Here is a 22,146-nt window from a genome sequence, read left to right on the forward strand (position 1 = left end):
TTACTGGGCTGGTTCTGGGGAAAACCTTGGCCTTCCTTTGTTGGGAAACGTATAAAACCAATATCAATGATAAATGGACGTTGTCGGTATTGAAATGTGCAGTCTGGATTATCCAGTGCAAACTCTATATTTAGGTAGGTTCCCTTCCCTTTCTCTACCACAGAGATCTCTGAGATGTACGGAATGTCAGTTTCTGAGTTCAGAACTGGAGTAAATAAAACGACAAAAGAGAATTCATTTCCCTGACTCATCCTACCTTTTTTGAGTCAACCCAGGACAGCTCCAGGGTCAGTCACACACTGAGTTTCCTTAGTAGCACAGAGAGCTGAGAGTCTGGGGTGGCTGGAGGTGTTATCAATAGCCATGCACAGCCCCAGCACTGTGGTACCCAAAGCTCAGCCTGGTGTGCCCGGAGTACCTTCCCTTTTTAAAACTCTTTTTTATTAGCATAAGAGACTCTTAAAAACTGAGAACAAACTGAGGGTTGATGGGGGGTGGGGGGGGGAGGGTAGGTGATGGGCATTGAAGAGGGCATCTTTTGGGATGAGCACTGGGTGTTGTATGGAAACCAATTTGACAATAAATTTCATATATTAAAAAAAAAAACTCTTTTTTATTTGGAATAAATTTAAAGCTCACAGCAAAGGGGCAAGAATATAATTCCAGGATACTCTTCACTCAGATTCACCAACTGGCATCATGACCACATCTGCTTTATCATTATTTCTCTAAATACACAGTATTTTTTTCTGAACCACTTGAGAGTAAGTTGTACACAAGATATTCCTTTACTTATAAAAACACGGGTATGAATGTCTTAAGAACAAGAACATGTTTTATATAACTACAGTAGAACTATCAAAATTGGGAAACTTAAGTTGAGACAATAGTATTATCTAATCTACTGTCCATGTTCCAAATCTGCCAATTGCCCCATAATGTCCTTCATACTGAATTTTTTTTCTTGGTCCAGGATCATGCCTTGCACTTAATCATCATGTCTTTTCAGTATCCTTTAATATGGATACAATTCCTTAGACGAACTTTGCCTTTTATTATATTAACAGGTTTGAAGAATACAGGTCAGCTATTTTGTAGGTGGTTTCTAAATTTAGGTATGTCTGATGTTTCTTCAATTTACTCATTTTGGGCCAGGAATACCACCAACGTGAGGCTATAGCCTTCTCAACGCAGCACACCAGAAGACACACGGGCTAACATCATTCTTAATGGTTGGCAAGTATCCCACTGCTTGATGAACCCTCGTTCATTGAATCCAGTTTCCCATTGTGGGGGCATTTAGTTGGATCTCAATCCTTAAAATTACGGTAAGGCATGCTGCAGTAAATATTCTTGAAGATACATATTTGCATGGTTGCCTAAGTGATTCCATAGGCCGAATTCCTAGAAGTGAAACCACTGAGTCAAAGCGTCAAAGGATAGGCTTATTTTGAAAGGTTTTGGTATCTAAGTGTTGCCGAGTCATTCTCCAGAAAGCAGCACAGGACCGCACCTGGGCCGTAGTGTCTGTGCATGCCCTTATTCTCGCCGACCCTGCTGATCAGAATCGGAATACCTACCACTTTGACAGGTGAAATGGTGTCTCATTGTTTTCAGTTGTGCTTGTTGGAGAGCTGACATTATTTTCATGTATTTAGTGGCTATTCTTGTTTCTTCTTCGTGAGTTTCCTGTGTGTGGTTCTGTCCCGTTGTCCTGTTTACGTCATTGCCACTTTCCCATCATCTTTGTTAGTTGGTGGCAGCTCTGAGGATGGAGTCTTGGGCAGAAGAAACCTAGTGTGAAAAGTCTCTCCTTTTGCTACCTTCTGTTTTGTTGACTGGTGGACGGGGTGGGATTTGATGTTTGTGAGAAGGGAAAGGAAAATAAGAAGGGACACTACGCTTCTCTCGGAACTATGAAGACCTGAGTGGAAAAAATGAAACTCTCCATTTCTTCCATATTCTTGACCCCACATTTTGTGTGTGTGTGTGTGTGTGTGTGTGTGTGTGTGGAAAAGGAGGCTAGTGCACTAGGCTTCAGCTTGAGAGAATGAAAGGATAACAGAGACAGAAAGGGAGTTGTTGGGTAGAAGGGGGACCTGGGGTGTGATAGGGCAGAAGCTGAGTTTAAAGACAGTGTCAGTGGGGTGTATGGGTGGCTCAGTTAGTTAAGTGTCCAAATCTTGATTTCAGCTCAGGTCATGATCTCGTGGTTCATGAGCCCAAGTACTGTGTCGGGCTCTGCACTGGTGGCTTGAAGCCTACTTGGGATTCTCTGTCTCCTTCTCTCTCTGCCCCTCCCCTGCTCTCTCTCTCTCTCTCTCACACACACACACACACACAAATAAATAAACATAAAAAAAAAGATGGGGCACCTGGGTGGCTCAGTCAGTTGAGCACCCGACTTCAGCTCAGGTCATGATCTTGTGGTTCGTGAGTTCGAGCCCTGAGTCGGGCTCTGTGCTTACAGCTCGGAGCCTGGAGCCTTCTTCAGGTTCTGTGTCTCCCGCTCTCTCTGCCTCTCCCCCACTTGCACTCTGTCTGTCATTCTCTCTCAAAAATAAATAAACATTAAAAAAGAAGACATTGTCAAGAAAGTGCACAGCCCACTTCTTGCCTTATCCCTGCCTAAGGAAGACAGCATGCACGTGTTCAGGTGTTATGAGCTGTGCTTGGGTCACAGATACTCTCCCTGGCCTCTAGGATCTTACCGTCCAAAGGAGTATTGATGCTTTCCTAAGAGCTTGTTTCTCTGTCCCAGGAGACACAGAAAGTTCTTTCTGGTGTAACGTGACCTCATTCCTTACAACATCCCATCAAATAGAGGTTTGTTGTACTCAACTGACTTTTCTTATATTGTATATCCCCTGAGGAGAATAAACTTGTCAATCATTCACACTTTAGTCCTGGGGACTTTTGACTTTAAGATAGGATCCATCTCTGAGCTGGGCCTTGATAATGTGACCAAACACAGAGAAGATGCTCACGGTAGATGTAGAAATGCACAACAGTTGGCCCACCCTGAGAGATTACTTGTGATTATATAGCTCAGGAGACTTGGAGCCTCTCTTGTTCCCTCAGACCTCCCTTCCCTGCTGGTGACTTCTCGTCTCCTCAACTTTGTACCACTGTGGTGTCCATGGTGCAATCTCTGGGCCTGTTCTATTTTTCATCTGTCCCTGAGTGATCCCATCCAGTCTCATGTCTTTGCCAGATTTAAATATCACCTAGGAAGACTACCTTTGTGTTGATGACTCCCAAATTAGTGTTTCTAGACCAGACTACTCTCTTAAACTCTTATAGTATACTTCCAGGGTCTCATGAGTCCTTCAGACTGGTCATGTCCAGAACCGATGCGATCTTCCTCTCCAAACCTTCTTCCTCTCAATGGACTTGGCCTTTGCCTATTCTTTTAGTCGTTCAGGCCCAGATCTTTAGAGACATTGCTGACTCCTCTCTCTCATACTGTATATCCAATCTGTCTTAAATCCTACTGGCCGACATTCACAATCTTTCCAGAATCTGACCACTTCTCATCTCTTCTCATCCCCACTGGTAGCACCCTAGTCCAAACCACCATCATCTCTTGCATCTCCTAACTTGCCTCCTTGCTGTTGTCATTGCTCCCTTGGCTATTTGTCTATACAGTAGTCACAGTGAATCCGCTAAAATATGAGTCAGACCATGTCGCTCCTATGCCCAAAACTCTCCAATCACTTCTGCATTCACTGATAGTAAAGCCAAATTTCTTAAAGGGCGGGCAAGGCCCTACATATTGGCTCCTTTCCTCTCCTGCCTTGTTTACCTCTCTGACCTCATCTCTTATTACTGCTCCCCTCCACTGTGCCACACTGGCCTCCTAACTGTTCTGTAAACAGGCACATTCACACCTGAGGACCTTTGTACTTGTTCTTCCCACTCCCTGGACTGCTTTTTCTCCCCAGCTACCCGTATGGCTTGCTCCCTCAACTCAAAAAACTTCCATAAAATTCATAGGAAATATGAAGGACTCAGAATAGCCAAAACAATAGATTTATATTCCCCAATTTCAAAAGTTACGACAAAGCTATGGTAATCAAGGCAGTGTGGTATGGACATAAGTTTAGACATTAAGCTCAATGCGATAGAATTGATTTATGGTCAATTGATTTTCATCCAAGGTGCCGAGACAATTCAGAGGGAGGAAGAAAAGTGTTTTCAACAAATGGTAGTGGGGGGCACCTGGGTGGCTTGGTCAGTTAAGCACCAGACTCTTGATCTTGGCTCAGGTCATGATCTCATAGTTATGAGATCAAGTCCTGCATCGAGCGCTGAATGTGGAACCTGCTTGGAATTCTCTGACTCTGTCTCTCTGTCTCTGTCTCTCTCTGCCCCTCTGTCCTACTCACTCTCTGTCCTAAAATAAATATGTTAACATTAAAAAAACCCACAACCAAATAGGGGCGCCTGGGTGGCTCAGTCAGTTAAGTGTCCGACTTCGACTCAGGTCATAATCTCTCACTTTGTGAGTTCAAGCCCCACATCAGGCCCTGTGCTTACAGCTCAGAGCCTGGGGCCTGCTTCACATTCTGTGTCTACCTCTCTTTCTGCCCCTCCCCCACTCTTGCTCTGTCTCTCTCACTCTCAAAAATGAAAAAATGTTAAAAAAATTTAAGAAAAAACTGGGGCGCCTGGGTGGCGCAGTCGGTTGAGCGTCCGACTTCAGCCAGGTCACGGTCTCGCGGTTCGGGAGTTCGAGCCCCGCGTCAGGCTCTGGGCTGATGGCTCAGAGCCTGGAGCCTGTTTCCGATTCTGTGTCTCCCTCTCTCTCTGCCCCTCCCCCGTTCATGCTCTGTCTCTCTCTGTCACAAAAATAAATAAACGTTGAAAAAAAAATTAAAAAAAATTAAAAAACAAACAAACAAAGAAACACCAAATTGTACTGGGACGATTGGTTCTCTACATACAAAGAATGAGTTTGGACACTTATCTCACAAAATACACAAAATTTAACTCAAAATCAATCATAGACCTAAACATAATAGCTAAAGTATAAAAATGTTAAAAGAAACCCTAAGAGTGAATATCATGATTTTGGATTGGACAATGGTTTTAACATGTGATACTGATGCATAGGCAACAAAATAAAATTTTGATAAATTGGAATTTATCAAAATTAAAAATTTTTGTGCTCTGAAAGGAGCCTTAAGAAAATGAAAAGACAAGCAACAGAATGAGAGCAAATATTTGCAAATCATATATCAGATAGGGGACTTGTGTCCAGAATATATGAAATATTCATAAGTCAATCATGAGACTCAGAAATGGGCAAAATATTTGAATAGGCTTTTCCCCCAAGAAGATGTACCAATGGCTAATAAACACATGGAAATATGCTCTTTGGGATTCACTTAGCTTCTTTTTTTTTTTTTTCCTTTTTCTCCCCCAGGTAAAAATTGAGACATACATTTATTTATTTATTTATTCATTTATTGCTTGTTATTTATTTTTATTTATTAATTTAATTTAATTAATTTAATTTTTTTAACGTTTATTTTTGAGACAGAGAGAGACAGAGCATGAACAGGGGAGGGGCAGAGAGAGAGGGAGACACAGAATCTGAAATGGGCTCCACTCTCTGAGCTGTCAGCACAGAGCCCTACACGGGGCTCAAACTCACAGATTGTGAGATCATGACCTGAGGCGAATTGGACACAACCGACTGAGCCACCCAGGCGCTCCGATTTTTTATTTTTTAAAATTTACATCCAAATTAGTGAGCATATAGTGCCACAATGAGTTCAGGAGTAGATTCCTTAGTGCCCCTTACCCATTTAGTCCATCCCCCCTCCCACCGCCCCTCCTGTAACCCTCAGTTGGTTCTCCATAGAGTCTCTTCTGTTTTGTCCCCCTCCCTGTTTTTATGTTATTTTTGTTTCCCTTCCCTTATGTTCATCTCTTTTTTCTCTTAAAGTCCTCATATGAGTGAAGTCATATGGTTTTTGTCTTTCTCTGACTGACTAATTTCACTTAGCATAATACCCTCCAGTTCCATCCAGGTAGTTGCACATGGCAAGATTTCATTGCTTTTGATTGCCGAGTAATACTCCGTTGTATATATATATCACATCTTCTTTATCCATTCTTCCATTGATTGCTTCGGCTATTCAGGGTCTTTTCTGGTTCCATACAAATTTTAGGATTATTTTTTCTAGCTCTGTGAAGAATGCTGGTGTTACTTTGATTGCGTTGAATATGTAGATTGCTTTGGGTAGTATCGACATTTTAACAATATTTGTTCTTCCTATCCAGGAGCATGGAATCTTTTTCCATTTTTTTTGTGTCTTCTTCAATTTCTTTCATCAGCTTTCTATAGTTTTCAGTGTATAGATTTTTCACCTCTTTGGCTAGATTTATTCCTAGGTATTTTATGGTTTTTTGTGCAACTGTAAATGGGATCAAGTCCTTGATTTCTCTTTCTGTCGCTTCATTGTTGGTGTATAGGAATGCAACCGATTTCTGTGCATTGATTTTATATCCTGCCACTTTGCTGAATTCATGAATCAATTCTAGCAGTGTTTTGATGGGATCTTTGGGTTTTCCATATAGAGTATCAAGTCATCTGCGAAAAGTGGAAGTTTGACCTCCTCCTGGCCAACTTGGATGCCTTTTACTTCTTTGTGTTTTCTGATTGCAGAGGCTAAGACTTCCAATACTATGTTGAGTATCAGTGGCGAGAGTGGACATCCCTGTCTTGTTCCTGACCTTAGGGGGAAAGCTCTCAGTTTTTCCCCATTGAGGATGATATTAGCGTTGGGTTGTTCCTATATGGCCTGTATGATCTCAAGGTATGCTCCTTCCATCCCTGCTTTCTTGAGGGTTTTTATCAAGAAAGGATGCTGTATCTTGTCAAATGCTTTCTCTGCATCTATTGAGAGGATCATATGATTCTTGTCCTTTCTTTTATTGATGTGATGAATCAATTGTTTGTGGATATCGAACCAGCCCTGCATCCCAGGTATAAATCGCTCTTGGTCGTGGTGAATAATTTTTTTAATGTATTGTTGGATCTGGTTGGCTAATATCTTGTTGAGGATTTTTGCATCCATGTTCATCAGGGAAACTGGTCTATAGCTCTCCTTTTTAGTGGGGTCTCTGTCTGGTTTTGGAATCAAGGTAATGTTGGCTTCATAGAAAGAGTTTGGAAGTTTTCCTTCCATTTCTATTTTTTGGAACAGTGTTAAGAGAATAGGTGTTCACTCTTCCTTAAATGTTTGGTAGAATTCCCCTGAAAAGCCATCTGGCCCTGGACTCTTGTTTTTTGAGAGACTTTGATTACTAATTTAATTTCCTTCCTGGTTATGGGTCTGTTCAAATTTTCTATTTCTTCCTGTTTCAGTTTTGGTAGTGTGTATGTTTCTAGGAATTTGTCCATTTCTTCCAGATTGCCCATTTTATTGGCATATAATTGCTCATAATATTCTCTTATTATTGTTTTTATTTCTTCTGTGTTGGTTGTGATCTCTCCTCTTTCATTCTTGATTTTATTTATTTGGGTCCTTTCCTTTTTCTTTTTGATCAAACTGGCTAGTGGTTTATCGATTTTGTTAATTCTTTCAAAGAACCTGCTTCTGGTTTCATTGATCTGTTCTACTGTTTTCTTGGTTTTGATAGCATTAATTTCTGCTCTAATCTTTATTAGTTCCTGTCTTCTGCTGTTTTGGTGTTTTAGTTGCTGTTCCTTTTCCAGCTCTTTATGTTGTAAGGTTAGGTTGTGTATCGGAGATCTCTCTTCCTTCTTTAGGAAGGCTTGGATTGCTATATACTTTCCTCTTATCATTGCCTTTGTTGCATCCCAGAGGTTTTGGTTGTGGTGTTCTCATTTTCATTGGTTTCCATGTACTTTTTAATGTCCTCTTTAACTGCTAGGTTAGCCCATTCATTCTTTAGTAGGATGTTTTTCAGTCTCCAAGTATCTGTTACCTTTCCAAACTTTTTCTTGTGGTTGACTTTGAGTTTCATAGTGTTGTGGTCTGAAAATATGCACGGTATGATCTCGATCTTTTTGTACTTACTTAGGGCTGATTTGTGTTCCATATATGGTCTATTGTGGAGAACGTTCCATGTGCACTGGAGGAGAATGTATATTCTGCTGCTTTAGGATGAAATGTTCTGAAGTTATCTGTTAAGTCCATCTGGTCCAGTGTGTCCTTCAAAGCCATTGTTTCCTTGTTGATTTTCTGATTAGATGATCTGCCCATTGCTGTAAGTAGGGTGTTGAAGTCCCCTACTATTATGGTATTGTTATTAATGAGTTTCTTTATGTTTGTGATTGATTGATTTATATATTTGGGTGCCGCCACACTTGGAGCATAATGGAGCATAAATGTTTACCATTGTTAGGTCTTTGTGGTGGATAGACCCCTTAATTATGATATAATGCCCTTCTTCATCTCTTGTTACAGTCTTTATTTTGAAGTCTAAATTGTCTGAGATAAGTATGGTTACTCCGGCTTTCTTTTGTCGACCATTATCATGGTAGATGGTTCTCCGTCCCCTCACTTTCAATCTGAAGGTGTCTTTTGGTCTAAAGTGGGTCTCTTGTAAGCAGCATATAGATGGATCTTGTTTTCTTATCCATTGTGTTACCCAATGTCTTTTGATTGGAGCTTTGAGTCCATTGACGTTTAGAGTGAGTACTGAAAGATATGAATTTATTGCCATTATGTTTCTTGTAGAGTTGGAGTTTCTGGTAGCGTTCTCCAGTCTTTTCTAATCTTTGTTGGTTTTTGTCTTTTTATTTTTTTGGCTTTTCTCCCTTACAGAGTCCCCCTTAAAATTTCTTGCAGGACGGGTTTAGTGGCATGAACTCCTTTAATTTTTGTTTGTCTGAGGAACTTTTTATCTCTCCTTGTATTTTGAATGACAGCCTTGCTGGATAAAGAATTCTTGGCTGCATATTTTTCTGATTCAGCACACTGAATATATCCTGCCACTCCTTTCTGGCCTACCAAGTCTGTGGATAGGTCTGCTGCACACCTGATGTGTCTTCCCTTGTAGGTTGAAGACTGTTTTTCCCTTGCTGCTTTCATGATTCTCTCTTTGTCTGAGAATTTTGTGAGTTTGACTATGATATGCCTTGTTGATGGTTGGTTTCTGGTGAATCTAATGGGAGTCCTCTGTGCTTCCTGGATTTTGATGTCTGTGTCTCCCCCCAGGTTAGGAAAGTTTTCCGCTATGATTTGCTGACATAACCCTTCTACCCCTATTTCTCTCTCTTCCTCTTCTGGGACCCCTATGATTCTGATGTTGTTCCTTTTTAGTGAGTCACTGATTTCTCTAATTCTTAAATTGTGCTCTTTTGCGTTAGTCTCCCTCTTTTTTTCTGCTTCATTATTCTCTATAAGTTTGTCGTCTATATCACTGATTCTCTGCTGTGCCTCATCCATCCTTGCCGCTGAACATCCATTTGAGATTGCAGTTCAGTGATAGCATTTTTTATTTCATTCTGACTAGCTTTTACTTCTTTTATCTCTGCAGAAAAGGATTCTAATCTATTTTTGACCCTAGCTAGTTTTCTTATTATCATGATTCTAAATTCTGGTTCCGACATCTTGTTTGTATCTGTGTTAGTTAAGTCCCTGGCTGTTGTCACTTCCTGTTCTTTCTTTTTGTGTGAATTCCTTCATTTCATCATCTTGAAGGGAGAAAAGGAATTAATGAGGGAAAAAAATTTTTTTTAATTAAATTAAAAAAACTTAAAATTAAGGAACTAAAAACAGCACACACACACAAAAAGTCAAATAAATGATGCTAGATCTAAGCTGTGTTTTGGTCTGGGTGTTGAAAGGGGTATGATAGATTAGAGAAAAAAGGGAAAGAAAAAAAAAAGAAATCATTCAAAAATTTGAGACCCGATAGGAAGATGGCGGCGTAGGAGGACGCTGGGCTCACCGCGTGTCCTGACACTGATTATTTAGATTCCACCTACACCTGCCTAACTAACCCAGAAAACCACCAGAAGACTAGCAGAGCGGTGTCTCCAGAGCCAAGCGCAGATGGGAGGCCCACGGAAGAGGGTGGAAGGGCGGAGAGGTGGTGCGCGCTGCATGGACTGGCGGGAGGGAGCTGGGGTGGAGGGGCAGCCTGCCGGCCAAGCAGAGCCCCTGAGTCTGGCTTGCAAAAGCGGAGGGGCCGGAATGGAGTGTGTTCCGACAGCAAGTGCGACTTAGCATCTGGGAGGTCATAAGTTAACAGCTCTGCTCGGAAAGCAGGAAGGTTAGAGGACAAAGGGAGGGAGATTTGCTGAGCCCTGGGATGACAGAGCTCAGTTTGGCAGGGAACAGAGGCGCTCGCCAGTGCCATCTCCCTTGCCCATCCCCCAGCCAAAATCCCAAAGGGAACCAGTTCCTGCCAGGGAACTTGCTCGCTCTGTGCAAACACCCAATGCTGTGCTTCTGCAGAGCCACCACTCCGGTAGCAGGTCTGACTCCCTCCCACTGCCACAGGGCCCCTCCGGAAGTGGATCACCTAAGGAGAAGCAAGCTAAGCCTGCCCCTCCTGCCCCCGTGCCTCTTGCCTACCCACCCCAGCTAATACGCCAGATCCCCAGCATCACAAGCCTGGCAGTGTGCAAGTTACCCAGACGGGCCAAACCACCCCACAGTGAATCCCGCCCCTAGGAGAGGGGAAGAGAAGGCACGCACCAGTCTGACTGTGGCCCCAGCGGTGGGCTGGGGGCAGACATCAGGGTTGACTGTGGCTCCGCCCACCAACTCCAGTTATACACCACAGCACAGGGGAAGTGCCCTGTAGGTCTGCACCACTCCAGGGACTATCCAAAATGACCAAGCGGAAGAATTCCCCTCAGAAGAATCTCCAGGAAATAACAACAGCTAATGAGCTGATCAAAAAGGATTTAAATAATATAACAGAAAGTGAATTTAGAATAATAGTCATAAAATTGATCGCTGGGCTTGAAAACAGTATAGAGGACAGCAGAGAATCTCTTGCTACAGAGATCAAGGGACTAAGAAACAGGAGGAGCTGAAAAACGCTATAAACGAAATGCAAAACAAAATGGAAACAACGAAGGCTTGGATTGAAGAGGCAGAGGAGAGAATAGGTGAACTAGAAGATAAAGTTATGGAAAAAGAGGAAGCTGAGAAAAAGAGAGATAAAAAAATCCAGGAGTATGAGGGGAAAATTAGAGACCTACGTGATACACTAAAAAGAAATAATATATGCATAATTGGTATCCCAGAGGAGGAAGAGAGAGGGAAAAGTGCTGAAGGGGTACTTGAAGAAATAATAGCTGAGAACTTCCCTGAACTGGGAAGGAAAAAGGCATTGAAATCCAAGAGGCACAGAGAACTCCTTTCAGACGTAACTTGAATCGATCTTCTGAATGACATATCATAGTGAAACTGGCAAAATACAAGGATAAAGAGAAAATTCTGAAAGCAGCAAGGGATAAACGTGCCCTCACATATAAAGGGAGACCTATAAGACTCGTGACTGATCTCTCTTTTGAAACTTGGCCGGCCAGAAAGGATTGGCACGAGATCTACAATGTGCTGAACAGAAAAAATATGCAGCCGAGAATCCTTTATCCAGCAAGTCTGTCATTTAGAATAGAAGGAGAGATAAAGATCTTCCCAAACAAACAAAAACTGAAGGAATTTGTCACCACTAAACCAGCCCTACAAGAGATCCTAAGGGGGATCCTGTGAGACAAAGTACCAGAGACATCGCTACAAGCATAAATCATGCAGACATCACAATGACTCTAAACCCGTATCTTTCTATAATAACGCTGAATGTAAATGGATTACATGCGCCAAACAAAAGACATAGGGTATCAGAATGGATAAAAAAACAAGACCCATCTATTTGCTGTCTACAAGAGACTCATTTTAGATCTGAGGACACCTTTACATTAAGAGTGAGGGGATGGAGAACTATTTATCATGCTACTGGAAGCCAAAAGAAAGCTGGAGTAGCCATACTTCTATCAGACAAACTAGACTTTAAATTAAAGTCTGTAACAAGAGATGAAGAAAGGCATTATGTAATAGTGACAGGGTCTATCCACCAGGAAGAGCTAACAATTATAAATGTCTATGTGTCGAATACCGGAGCCCCCAAATATATAAAGCAATTACTCATAAACATAAGCAACCTTATTGATAAGAATGTGGTAATCGCAGGGGACTTTAACACTCCACTTACAGAAATGGATAGATCATCTAGACACATGGTCAATAAAGAAACAAGGGCCCTGAATGAGACATTGGATCAGATGGACTTGACAGATATATTTAGAACTCTGCATCCCAAAGCAACAGAATAGACTTTCTTCTCGAGTGCACATGGAACATTCTCCAAGATAGATCATATACTGGGTCACAAAACAGCCCTTCATAAGTTTACAGAATTGAAATCATACCATGCATACTTTCAGACCACAATGCTATGAAGCTTGAAATCAACCACAGAAAAAAGTCTGGAAAACCTCCAAAAGCAAGGAGGTTAAAGAACACCCTACTAACGAATGAGTGGGTCAACCAGGCAATTAGAGAAGAAATTAAAAAATATATGGAAACAAACGAAAATGAAAATACATCAATCCAAATGCTTTGGGATGCAGCGAAGGCAGTCCTGAGAGGAAAATACATTGCAATCCAGGCCTATCTCAAGAAACAAGAAAAATCCCAAATACAAAATCTAACAGCACACCTAAAGGAACTAGAAGCAGAACAGCAAAGGCAGCCTAAACCCAGCAGAAGAAGGGAAATAATAAAGATCAGAGCAGAAATAAACAATATAGAATCTAAAAGAACTGTAGAGCAGATCAACGAACCCAAGAGTTGGTATTTTGAAAAAATAAACAAAATTGACAATCCTCTAGCCAGGCTTCTCAAAAAGAAAAGGAAGATGACCCAAATAGATAAAATCATGAATGAAAATGGAATGATTACAACCAATCCCTCAGAGATACAAACAATTATCAGGGAATACTATGAAAAATTATATGCCAACAAATTGGACAACCTGGAAGAAACGGACAAATTCCTGAACACCCACACTCTTCCAAAACTCAATTAGGAGGAAAGAGAAAGCTTGAACAGACCCATAACCAGCGAAGAAATTGAACCGGTTATCAAAAATCTCCCAACAAATAAGAGTCCAGGACCAGATGGCTTCCCAGGGGAGTTCTACCAGACGTTTAAAGCAGAGATAATACCTATTCTTCTCAAGCTATTCCAAGAAATAGAAAGGGAAGGAAAAGTTCCAGACTCCTTCTATGAAGCCAGTATGACTTTGATTCCTAAACCAGACAGAGACCCAGTAAAAAAAGAGAACTACAGGCCAATATCCCTGATGAATATGGATGCAAAAATTCTCAGTAAGATACTAGCAAATCGAATTCAACAGCATATAAAAAGAATTATTCACCATCATCAAGTGGGATTCATTCCTGGGATGCAGGGTTGGTTCAACATTCACAAATCAATCAACGTGATACATCACATTAATAAAAGAAAAGATAAGAACCATATGATCCTGTCAATCGATGCAGAGAAGGCCTTTGACAAAATCCAGCACCCTTTCTTAATAAAAACCCTTGAGAAAGTTGGGATAGAAGGAACATACTTAAAGATCATAAAAGCCATTTATGAAAAGCCCACAGCTAACATCATCCTCAACGGGGAAAAACTGAGAGCTTTTTCCCTGAGATCAGGAACACGACAGGGATGCCCACTCTCACCGCTGTTGTTTAACATAGTGTTGGAAGTGCTAGCATCAGCAATCAGACAACAAAAGGAAATCAAAGGCATCCAAATTGGCAAAGATGAAGTCAAGCTTTCACTTTTTGCAGATGACACGATACTATACATGGAAAATCCGATAGACTCCACCAAAAGTCTGCTAGAACTGATACATGAATTCAGCAAAGTTGCAGGATACAAAATCAATGTACAGAAATCAGTTGCATTCTTATACACTAACAATGAAGCAGCAGAAAGACAAATAAAGAAACTGATCCCATTCACAATTGCACCAAGAAGCATAAAATACCTAGGGCTAAATCTAACCAAAGATGTAAAAGATCTGTATGCTGAAAACTATAGAAAGCTTATGAAGGTAATTGAAGAAGATTTAAAGAAATGGAAAGACATTCCCTGCTCATGGATTGGAAGAATAAATATTGTCAAAATGTCAATACTACCCAAAGCTATCTACACATTCAATGCAATCCCAATCAAAATTGCACCAGCATTCTTCTCTAAACTAGAACAAGCCATCCTAAAATTCATATGGAACCACAAAAGGCCCCGAATAGCCAAAGTAATTCTGAAGAAGAAGACCAAAGCAGGAGGCATCCCAATCCCAGACTTTAGCCTCTACTACAAAGCTGTCATCATCAAGACAGCATGGTATTGGCACAAAAACAGACACATAGACCAATGGAATAGAATGGAAACCCCAGAACTGGACCCATAAACGTATGGCCAACTCATCTTTGACAAAGCAGGAAAGAACATCCAATGGAAAAAAGATGGTTTCTTTAACAAATGGGTCTGGGAGAACTGGACAGCAACATGGAGAAGGTTGAAACTAGACCACTTTCTCACACCATTCACAAAAATAAACTCAAAATGGATAAAGGACCTGAATGTGAGACCGGAAACCATCAAAAGCCTAGAGGAGAAAGCAGGAAAAGACCTCTCTGACCTCAGCCGTAGCAATCTCTTACTTGACACATCCCCAAAGGCAAGGGAATTAAAAGCAAAAGTGAATTACTGGGACCTTATGAAGATAAAAAGCTTCTGCACAGCAAAGGAAACAACCAACAAAACTAAAAGGCAACCAACGGAATGGGAAAAGATATTTGCAAACGACATATCGGACAGAGGGCTAGTATCCAAAATCTATAAAGAGCTCACCAAACTCCACACCCGAAAAACAAATAACCCAGTGAAGTAACGGGCAGAAAACATGAATAGACACTTCTCCAAAGAAGACATCCAGGTGGCCAACAGGCACATGAAAAGATGCTCAACGTCGCTCCTCATCAGGGAAATACAAATCAAAACCACACTCAGATATCACCTCACACCAGTCAGAGTGGCCAAAATGAACAAATCAGGAGACTATAGATGCTGGCGAGGATGTGGAGAAACGGGAACCCTCTTGCACTGTTGGTGGGAATGCAAATTGGTGCAGCCACTCTGGAAAGCAGTGTGGAGGTTCCTCAGAAAATTAAAAATAGACCTACCCTATGACCCAGCAACAGCACTGCTAGGAATTTACCCAAGGGATACAGGAGTACTGATGCATAGGGGTACTTTTACCCCAATGTTTATAGCAGCACTCTCAACAATAGCCAAATTATGGAAAGAGCCTAAATGTCCAACAACTGATGAATGGATAAAGAAATTGTGATTTGTATACACAATGGAGTACTACATGGCAATGAGAAAGAACGAAATATGGCCCTTTGTAGCAACTTGGATGCAACTGGAGAGTGTGATGCTAAGTGAAATAAGCCATACAGAGAAAGACAGATACCATATGGTTTCACTCTTATGTGGATCCTGAGAAACTTAACAGAAACCCATGGAGGAGAGGAAGGAAAAAAAAAAGAGATTAGAGTGGGAGAGAGCCAAAGCATAAGAGACTGTTAAAAACTGAGAACAACCTGAGGGTTGATGGGGGGTGGGAAGGAGGGGAGGGTGGGTGGTGGGTATTGAGGAGGGCACCTTTTGGGATGAGCACTGGGTGTTGTATGGAAACCAATTTGACAATAAATTTCATATATTGAAAAAAAAATAAATTAAAAAAGAAAGAAAATTTGAAAACATGAATACACTGAAATAGAATAAAATGAAATGATGGAAGTAAAATAGAATTTGAAAAAATTTACACAAAAGTAAAAAACATAGTAGAAAAAAATTAAAAATACTTTTAATAAAAATTGAAAATAAAAATAATATTTTTCTCTTTGTTCATTCAAGAAAAAGAAAAGAAACGAAAAGAGTAAAAATAAAAAGGAAAAAGAAAGAAAATTGAACAGATGGACCAGCGAACAGACTGAAATATGATTGAAATTAGTTCGTTTTCCCCTCCAAGTCAAACTATGAAGTGCTTTATAGTCTGAAAACTAAGCAGGCAGAGAGACTTGTGTTCCTGAAGAGTGAAGTTGGCCCAGTTGGGTGGGGCTTAATGTAATGGCCTTGTTCTCCACTAGATGGCGCTGCTTCGCTTCCTGGGGTGGATTTTTGTGGCGCTTGTAGGGGTGTATGTGCCTGCGCCAGAGTGGTGAAAGTGGTGTCTCCCAGCTACCCAGTCTCTAGTATCAGAACCCTGTTTTCCCTGATCAGCAATCACTCACCCATCCTTTGTCTTTGGCTTCTGTCCACTCCCCAATTTTACACTGTCCATGACCAAGGCCCAGGCAGCACCTCCCTCCTGAGTTTCATCTCAGATGCAGCTGTGTTTCCTGACCCCTTAATTCTGAGGGCCTGTTTCTTTGACCCATTCTGTCCCTCTGTGGGAGGGTCTCACAGAGCAAAGGACAGGTGCTGGCTGCACCCAGAAACGTTCGTGGGACTGTGCTGCTGCCAATGCCAAGGGACTATGGCTGTGTGCCAGCCTGCTCCAGAAAGAGTTCACACGATTGTGTAGTAGCACTGTGTCAGGGATTATGGCAACTCAAACATGCATCTGGCACCAGGCTTCACCCCAACAACTTGTTCCAGCACCAGTGAATATGATTGTTCTCCTGTATCCACTGGGTCCTTTGCCTTAGGGGGGGGCCAAACAGCTTCTACCAGATGTCCTCCCAGCAGGGGAACCTCCTCTCCCCGTGTGGCCTGAAGATCCCCGGACTTCACTCTGCTCCTGGGGATTCACCCTTCCCACCAGAGCACCACCAGGTATCGGGCTGTGGAGTTTCACACTCTGTGTTCCCCCTGTTTATAGAGTTTTAATGGAATTTAAACCCTCTCCTTTCTCCTTTCTCCCTTTTTTGTTTAATCCCTGTGACTGTTTCCACTTTTCCCCTTTCTCTCCAGGTGGTTTGGGGGGGTGCTTGTCCCATATTCTCCCCCGCCCCCCTGTCTCCATCCTTTTTCTGCACGCAAAAACAGCTCCTTGCCTTCCGTGGCTTCTGTCTCCCCCAGTTCACCTCTCCGTGCCATGTACCTGCTGAATTTTGTGGTTCAGGTTATGCAGATTGTTGTGTGAATCCTCAGATCAGTTTTCTAGGTATGCAGGATGGTTTAGTGTGGATCTGGATGTATTTCATGGACGCAAGACACAAAAAAACCTTCCATGCTGTTCTGCCATCTTGGCTCCCTGCCATTTGCTTTTTAAGATAGGAAGTATACCATGTTTGTTTTCTTGTGGGTGTGATTTTCAGAGGGAAAGGCAGCATTGCAGAAGAGGGAGGGTTGCAGGAGGAATGTCCTTGAATAGGTGGGAGGGGCTGGGGTTCAGTGACCAAGGGGAGGAGTTGGTTATCAGTTGAAAGTGGAGGGGAGGGAGGGTGTGTAATTAAGAAGAAAATGTGAAATAATTGCCTTGAAAGTTTGTGAGTGAGTAAACGGGAAAATTCTGTGTCCTTTTATCAATGAGCTTGAAGTTTGTGATTATAAATATTCCATAGGCATGTTTGAGTATTTTTATCCAATCACTTAGCTGCTTGTATTTAGACATGGAGTAGGTGGGAAGTTGGATTTAGGCAAAGCTGGATTTTTCCAGGGTGGTATGATGGAGAGAATGAGGAAAATGGGAGTTGAGTGTGCAAGGTAGTTATAATAATGGGTCTGGAAATCTAAGTGGGATATTGTTAAAATCGGGCAGAAGTGGTTGGAAGTCTGGGAAGAGGACAGATTATGGGGGTGGGGCAGAAGAGTGACTTGCAAAAACAGGAGGTGTTGAGCACAGTCTGGGATACTTAAAATTTTTCAGTATTTCCTAAATGACCTCCTTCCAGCTTCAGAGAAGCTTTTCCATTTCCTGGATCCTGGGATCTTGTGAATCAGGCTAATTGCCTTTCTTATAGGGACTGCTCTCCCCACATGCATCTCTCAGCTGCCCTGGCCTTCTCCCCACGGATGACCATTATGCGGTTCTTGGTTCTTGGATATTCTGGAGAATTTATTACATCGAGTGACTGCTCTGTGCTCATGGAAGGTATAGATAGGGCCCTTGGGGCTTCTGGACAGTGGCTCTGAAGCTGACCCTGAAGATGCTGACATCCTTTCATGATGTGGGAGCCCAGAGTAGTACCTTCTGGAAAGTCTGACCTGGGAGGAGGGGTGGGCTAGGGAAATGGTTGCCTCTCTAGGTCTGGGATCCAGAAGGGGCTGAAAGCGGCTCCTGACATAGCACAAAGTGTGCTCTTCCTAAGTCAGTGAACTGTGCCTGTCCCTTTTCCTCAGCACACTACTGGCCCTGGGCACTCAGACCTTGGCCGGGGAGGTTGGGGCTAGTGTGGGTCAGTCAGTAGGTGCTGGATTAGGAGCATGGGAGGTGCACAGGGAGGTACATGGGTACTTGACCAGTCAGATACTGTCCTAGAAGACCCTAAACTGGAGCTGCTGGGTGGTGCAACATTACGGGTTATCCCTTTGCCAGAAAGATTGGCAATTAAACCTGTAAAGTAGACTAACATTTTTACTGGACACACATGATCATAGACTGATTCAGAAAATTCTCCATTTTAAAATTACAAACTATTGCATAAGCAGACAAAAGTTAAAGACAGCACACCGACTTATTTCTTCTTTTCCTGAAGAGAAGCAGTCTTGTACTGGGGCCTAGTATGAGGAACAAAGTTATTTAAATATTAAGGAAATTTAAGTCCACAAGTTGATAAGTATTAAAACAATTGGCAGGATAAGTAAGAGAAGCAAAACTACTACTTGACCTCTAGTAAATGTCTCTACGTCCTAAGCCCCAGGGACCCAAAGGGTTTGTGAATCTGTGTGTTTTCTCCTTTTTTTTCTACCTCTTTTGCCAAAGTTTACTGAATTCTTGGTGAAGAGAGAGGACTGTTGGATGTGTTTTCAGTGGAAGGGTAGTGCTTTGTCAGTGGTAGGAGGAAGAAGCCCTTAGGCAGTGGCTGGGAGTGGGATGGTGGAGGGTCTGGAGTGGGGAGGGGACGTGGCTGAGGTGGGGGTGGTGGGAGAGTTGAGGTTAGGATGGGGAGAGGTGGAGTTGGGGAGGTAATGGGGGTGGAGCGTGACTGGGGTGGGGGCAGCAGGCTGGGGCTTTAGGACTTGTCCTGGGGGGAACTGTTTAGAGGGCAGACTCAGTGAGGATGCAGAGGGTCCCAAGGTGTGTGATGTGGGGGCAGGGAGGTCATCGTGCAGCAAACGCAGCCAGAAGTGTTGAGATTGGTAGCTAGCTGCCTGCGTGGGCTTTTCTGGTCTACTCACAACCCACCCTCCCTGGGTGTTTGGGACAAGAGGTAAAGTCTCTGGTCCATGGCCCATGTTGATGGAAAGGCTGGGAGTGGCTCTCCTGGGTCCTGGGCCCCAGGCTGGCACAGTCACAGGGCAAGAGCTGCCCAGCATGGTACCTTCCTCATGGGTTCTCTGGGCCTGACCCAGCTTTAGGTGTTGGGAGGATCTGTCTGCACTAAAGGATCTTTGACCTTCCACTGCCCTCCAGAGGTTCCCAAACTATGCGGGAGACCCAGACAGTTATAATAAGTAAAACTGTGGATGTGAAGGGAGGTGGTATGAACATCCCATGTGGAAGCTCTCCATCCCCACAGCTCTGACCACCATCAAATGGTCCTGTAGCCACACAAAGGATGTTTCCAGCCCAGAACTTTTCTTTTTTTAATAATGCTTATTTATTTTTTGAGAGAGAGAGAGAGAGAGAGAGAGAGAGAGAGAGAGCATGAGCAGGGGATGGGCAGAGAGAGAGGGAGACACAGAATCAAAGCAGGCTCCAGGCTCTGAGCTGTCAGCACAGAGCCTGATGCAGGCTTTGAACTCACAAACTGCAAGATCATGACCTCAGTCAAAGTCAGATGCTCAACTGACTGAGCCACCCAGGCGCTCCAGAACTTTTCTTGGGCTTAAGACCTACATGTTCAACTATGTCTTCCACTCCCCACCAAGATGTCTAACAAAAAAGTCAACAGAAACACATCTAACCCCAAACTCTTGATTCCCTTCCCCGAAATGGAGCGCTCTGGGCTGGATGTGGGCAGAGGCACTGTGGATTCTGCCCTTCTGGGCACAGGAGCTCCTTTGGTGTAGTTGAGGCCTGAAGACTCTCCCCTTCTGTGACCTCTGGGACTTGGGAAAAGGGGAGGCCCTTAGAAAGGTTCTGGAAGACTTTTCACCCCCATACCCCCAAAGCATATCCTTTGGTGCATGTGACCTGTCACATGCTCCCTGGGGAGAAGGCCTCCTTGAAGCGTGGGTGCTGGGCTTCTGCCCACTGAGGGTGTCCAACTCTTGGCTGTTGAAAGGGCGAGGAGCAGGCTGACCCCTGTCTCCCAGCAGATGCTGATGTGGCCTGTGCCCTGCAGACCTCTTCAGAAGCCAGTGGACAGGCTTGGCACTCTGGAAGAGGGGCAGTGTACATGTGCTGGGTGCAGGTCTAGGGTATTACAGGAATCTTACCCTGCAATGGGGGAAGGCCCAGGGCCAGGGAAGGCCAGGTTGCCTCAGGGAGAGGCAGCCAGCCACAATCATTGGGAGCCACTCCCTCTGCCCATCTGTATTTTTAGCCAAGGAGAAGGTATCACTTTAGAGGTAGAGAAGATAGAGTGGGAAATGGTGAGCAAGGTCCGTGGATAACTTGAACCCAAGGGTTTGAACCAGAAGTTTCCAGGGCTCCTTAGGGTCTCCTATCTGACACCTGATGGCAGTGAGTAATTTGAGGAGGGACTGAGAAGAACTGAGTGGCAGGGAAGACGTGGAGGGGGGCCGGTCAAAGGAAATTGAGGATGGTTGTTACCCACAGAAGCTAGTCTGTGTGGGTGAGGGTGGTGCACGAGAATAGGGCTGGTGAGTGCAGGAAGGCAAGGCAGGAGAGGGGGAGCTGAGATCATGGGGTTAAGGCACTGGGCTTCCCAGAGCAGACAGGTGTGACAGGAGAGTCCTGAGGGGATGGAGAGACATCTGCAGAGTAAATCTGGGGCATGGGGAACAGCCTCAGAGCTCAATGGGTGAGAGATTTGGGGAGAGGAGTTGGTTCTGGAATAGCCTGAGGCTGGTCCCACTCAGCTACTGTGCTTGGCTCCCTGGCCAGCTGTCATTGTATAGGCCTGTGAGAGCCTTGTATTTTGACAATCCTTCTTTTCTGTGTCCTTATGTTTCCTTTGCATTTCCTATGCAAAGTTCTCTAGAAATGAATCTCTACCTTTTGAGTGTGAACTAAAAGGATGCAGGGGGTGACTCTTCCTGGCCTCTGTGGTGGTGATGGTGGCAGAAGTGGATGGGGGCTGTCCCTGGGGAAGGCTCCTGGGGGTAAACCTACATTGAACCTAGTCCTCAGGTCTTTTTCAACACCTGCTGGGAGGTTCCCCACTGTTCCTAGCCTGGGCTATGACTTTGGGCCTGGAGACATCAAGAATTGTGTTTTGTCCACTCCAGAGCTGCCTGGCAGGCCTCCCTACCTCTCCCACCTCTATATGCACCCAGATTCCCCACTCACTGGGCTTGTCACTGGTGTCCTTATCTTTGTTGGGGGGAGGGTTGTCATCTGGCAGAAGCAGTAGTTGGATCACTTGGGAAGGTGCTTGTGGCATAGATGGATCAGGTGGGGGTTCTCATGTTAACCTCTTCCCCTGGGTCCCTTTGTCCTTTGTTGTGTTACTCCCTGTCTGCCCCCTCTTCCTTGTCTTTTCTCACCTTTCCCTGCCTCACTCTGTAATTGGGGACACTGACTCCCTGGATTGATCACAGGGAGTGAGGGCTTAGGGACTTGCTGGTGGCTTCTCACCGGGTACAGCCAATGGGAGGCACTAGAGGGAGGCTTTGGTGGAGGGAGAGTAGGTGGGGTATTCTCCCTCCCTCCCTGCCAGTATCTGGGCTCCTCTTCCCTGTCCCTTTAAGGCTGGGAGGGGGAATAAAGGCTCTCAGGTGCCTCAGAAGCCCCTGCTGTTCCCTTGTCCCACCCATTCCCAGATAA

Source organism: Puma concolor, chromosome B2, assembly GCF_028749965.1.
Source record: "Puma concolor isolate L17-30 chromosome B2, mPumCon1.1.hap2, whole genome shotgun sequence".
Lineage (NCBI taxonomy): Eukaryota > Metazoa > Chordata > Mammalia > Carnivora > Felidae > Puma > Puma concolor.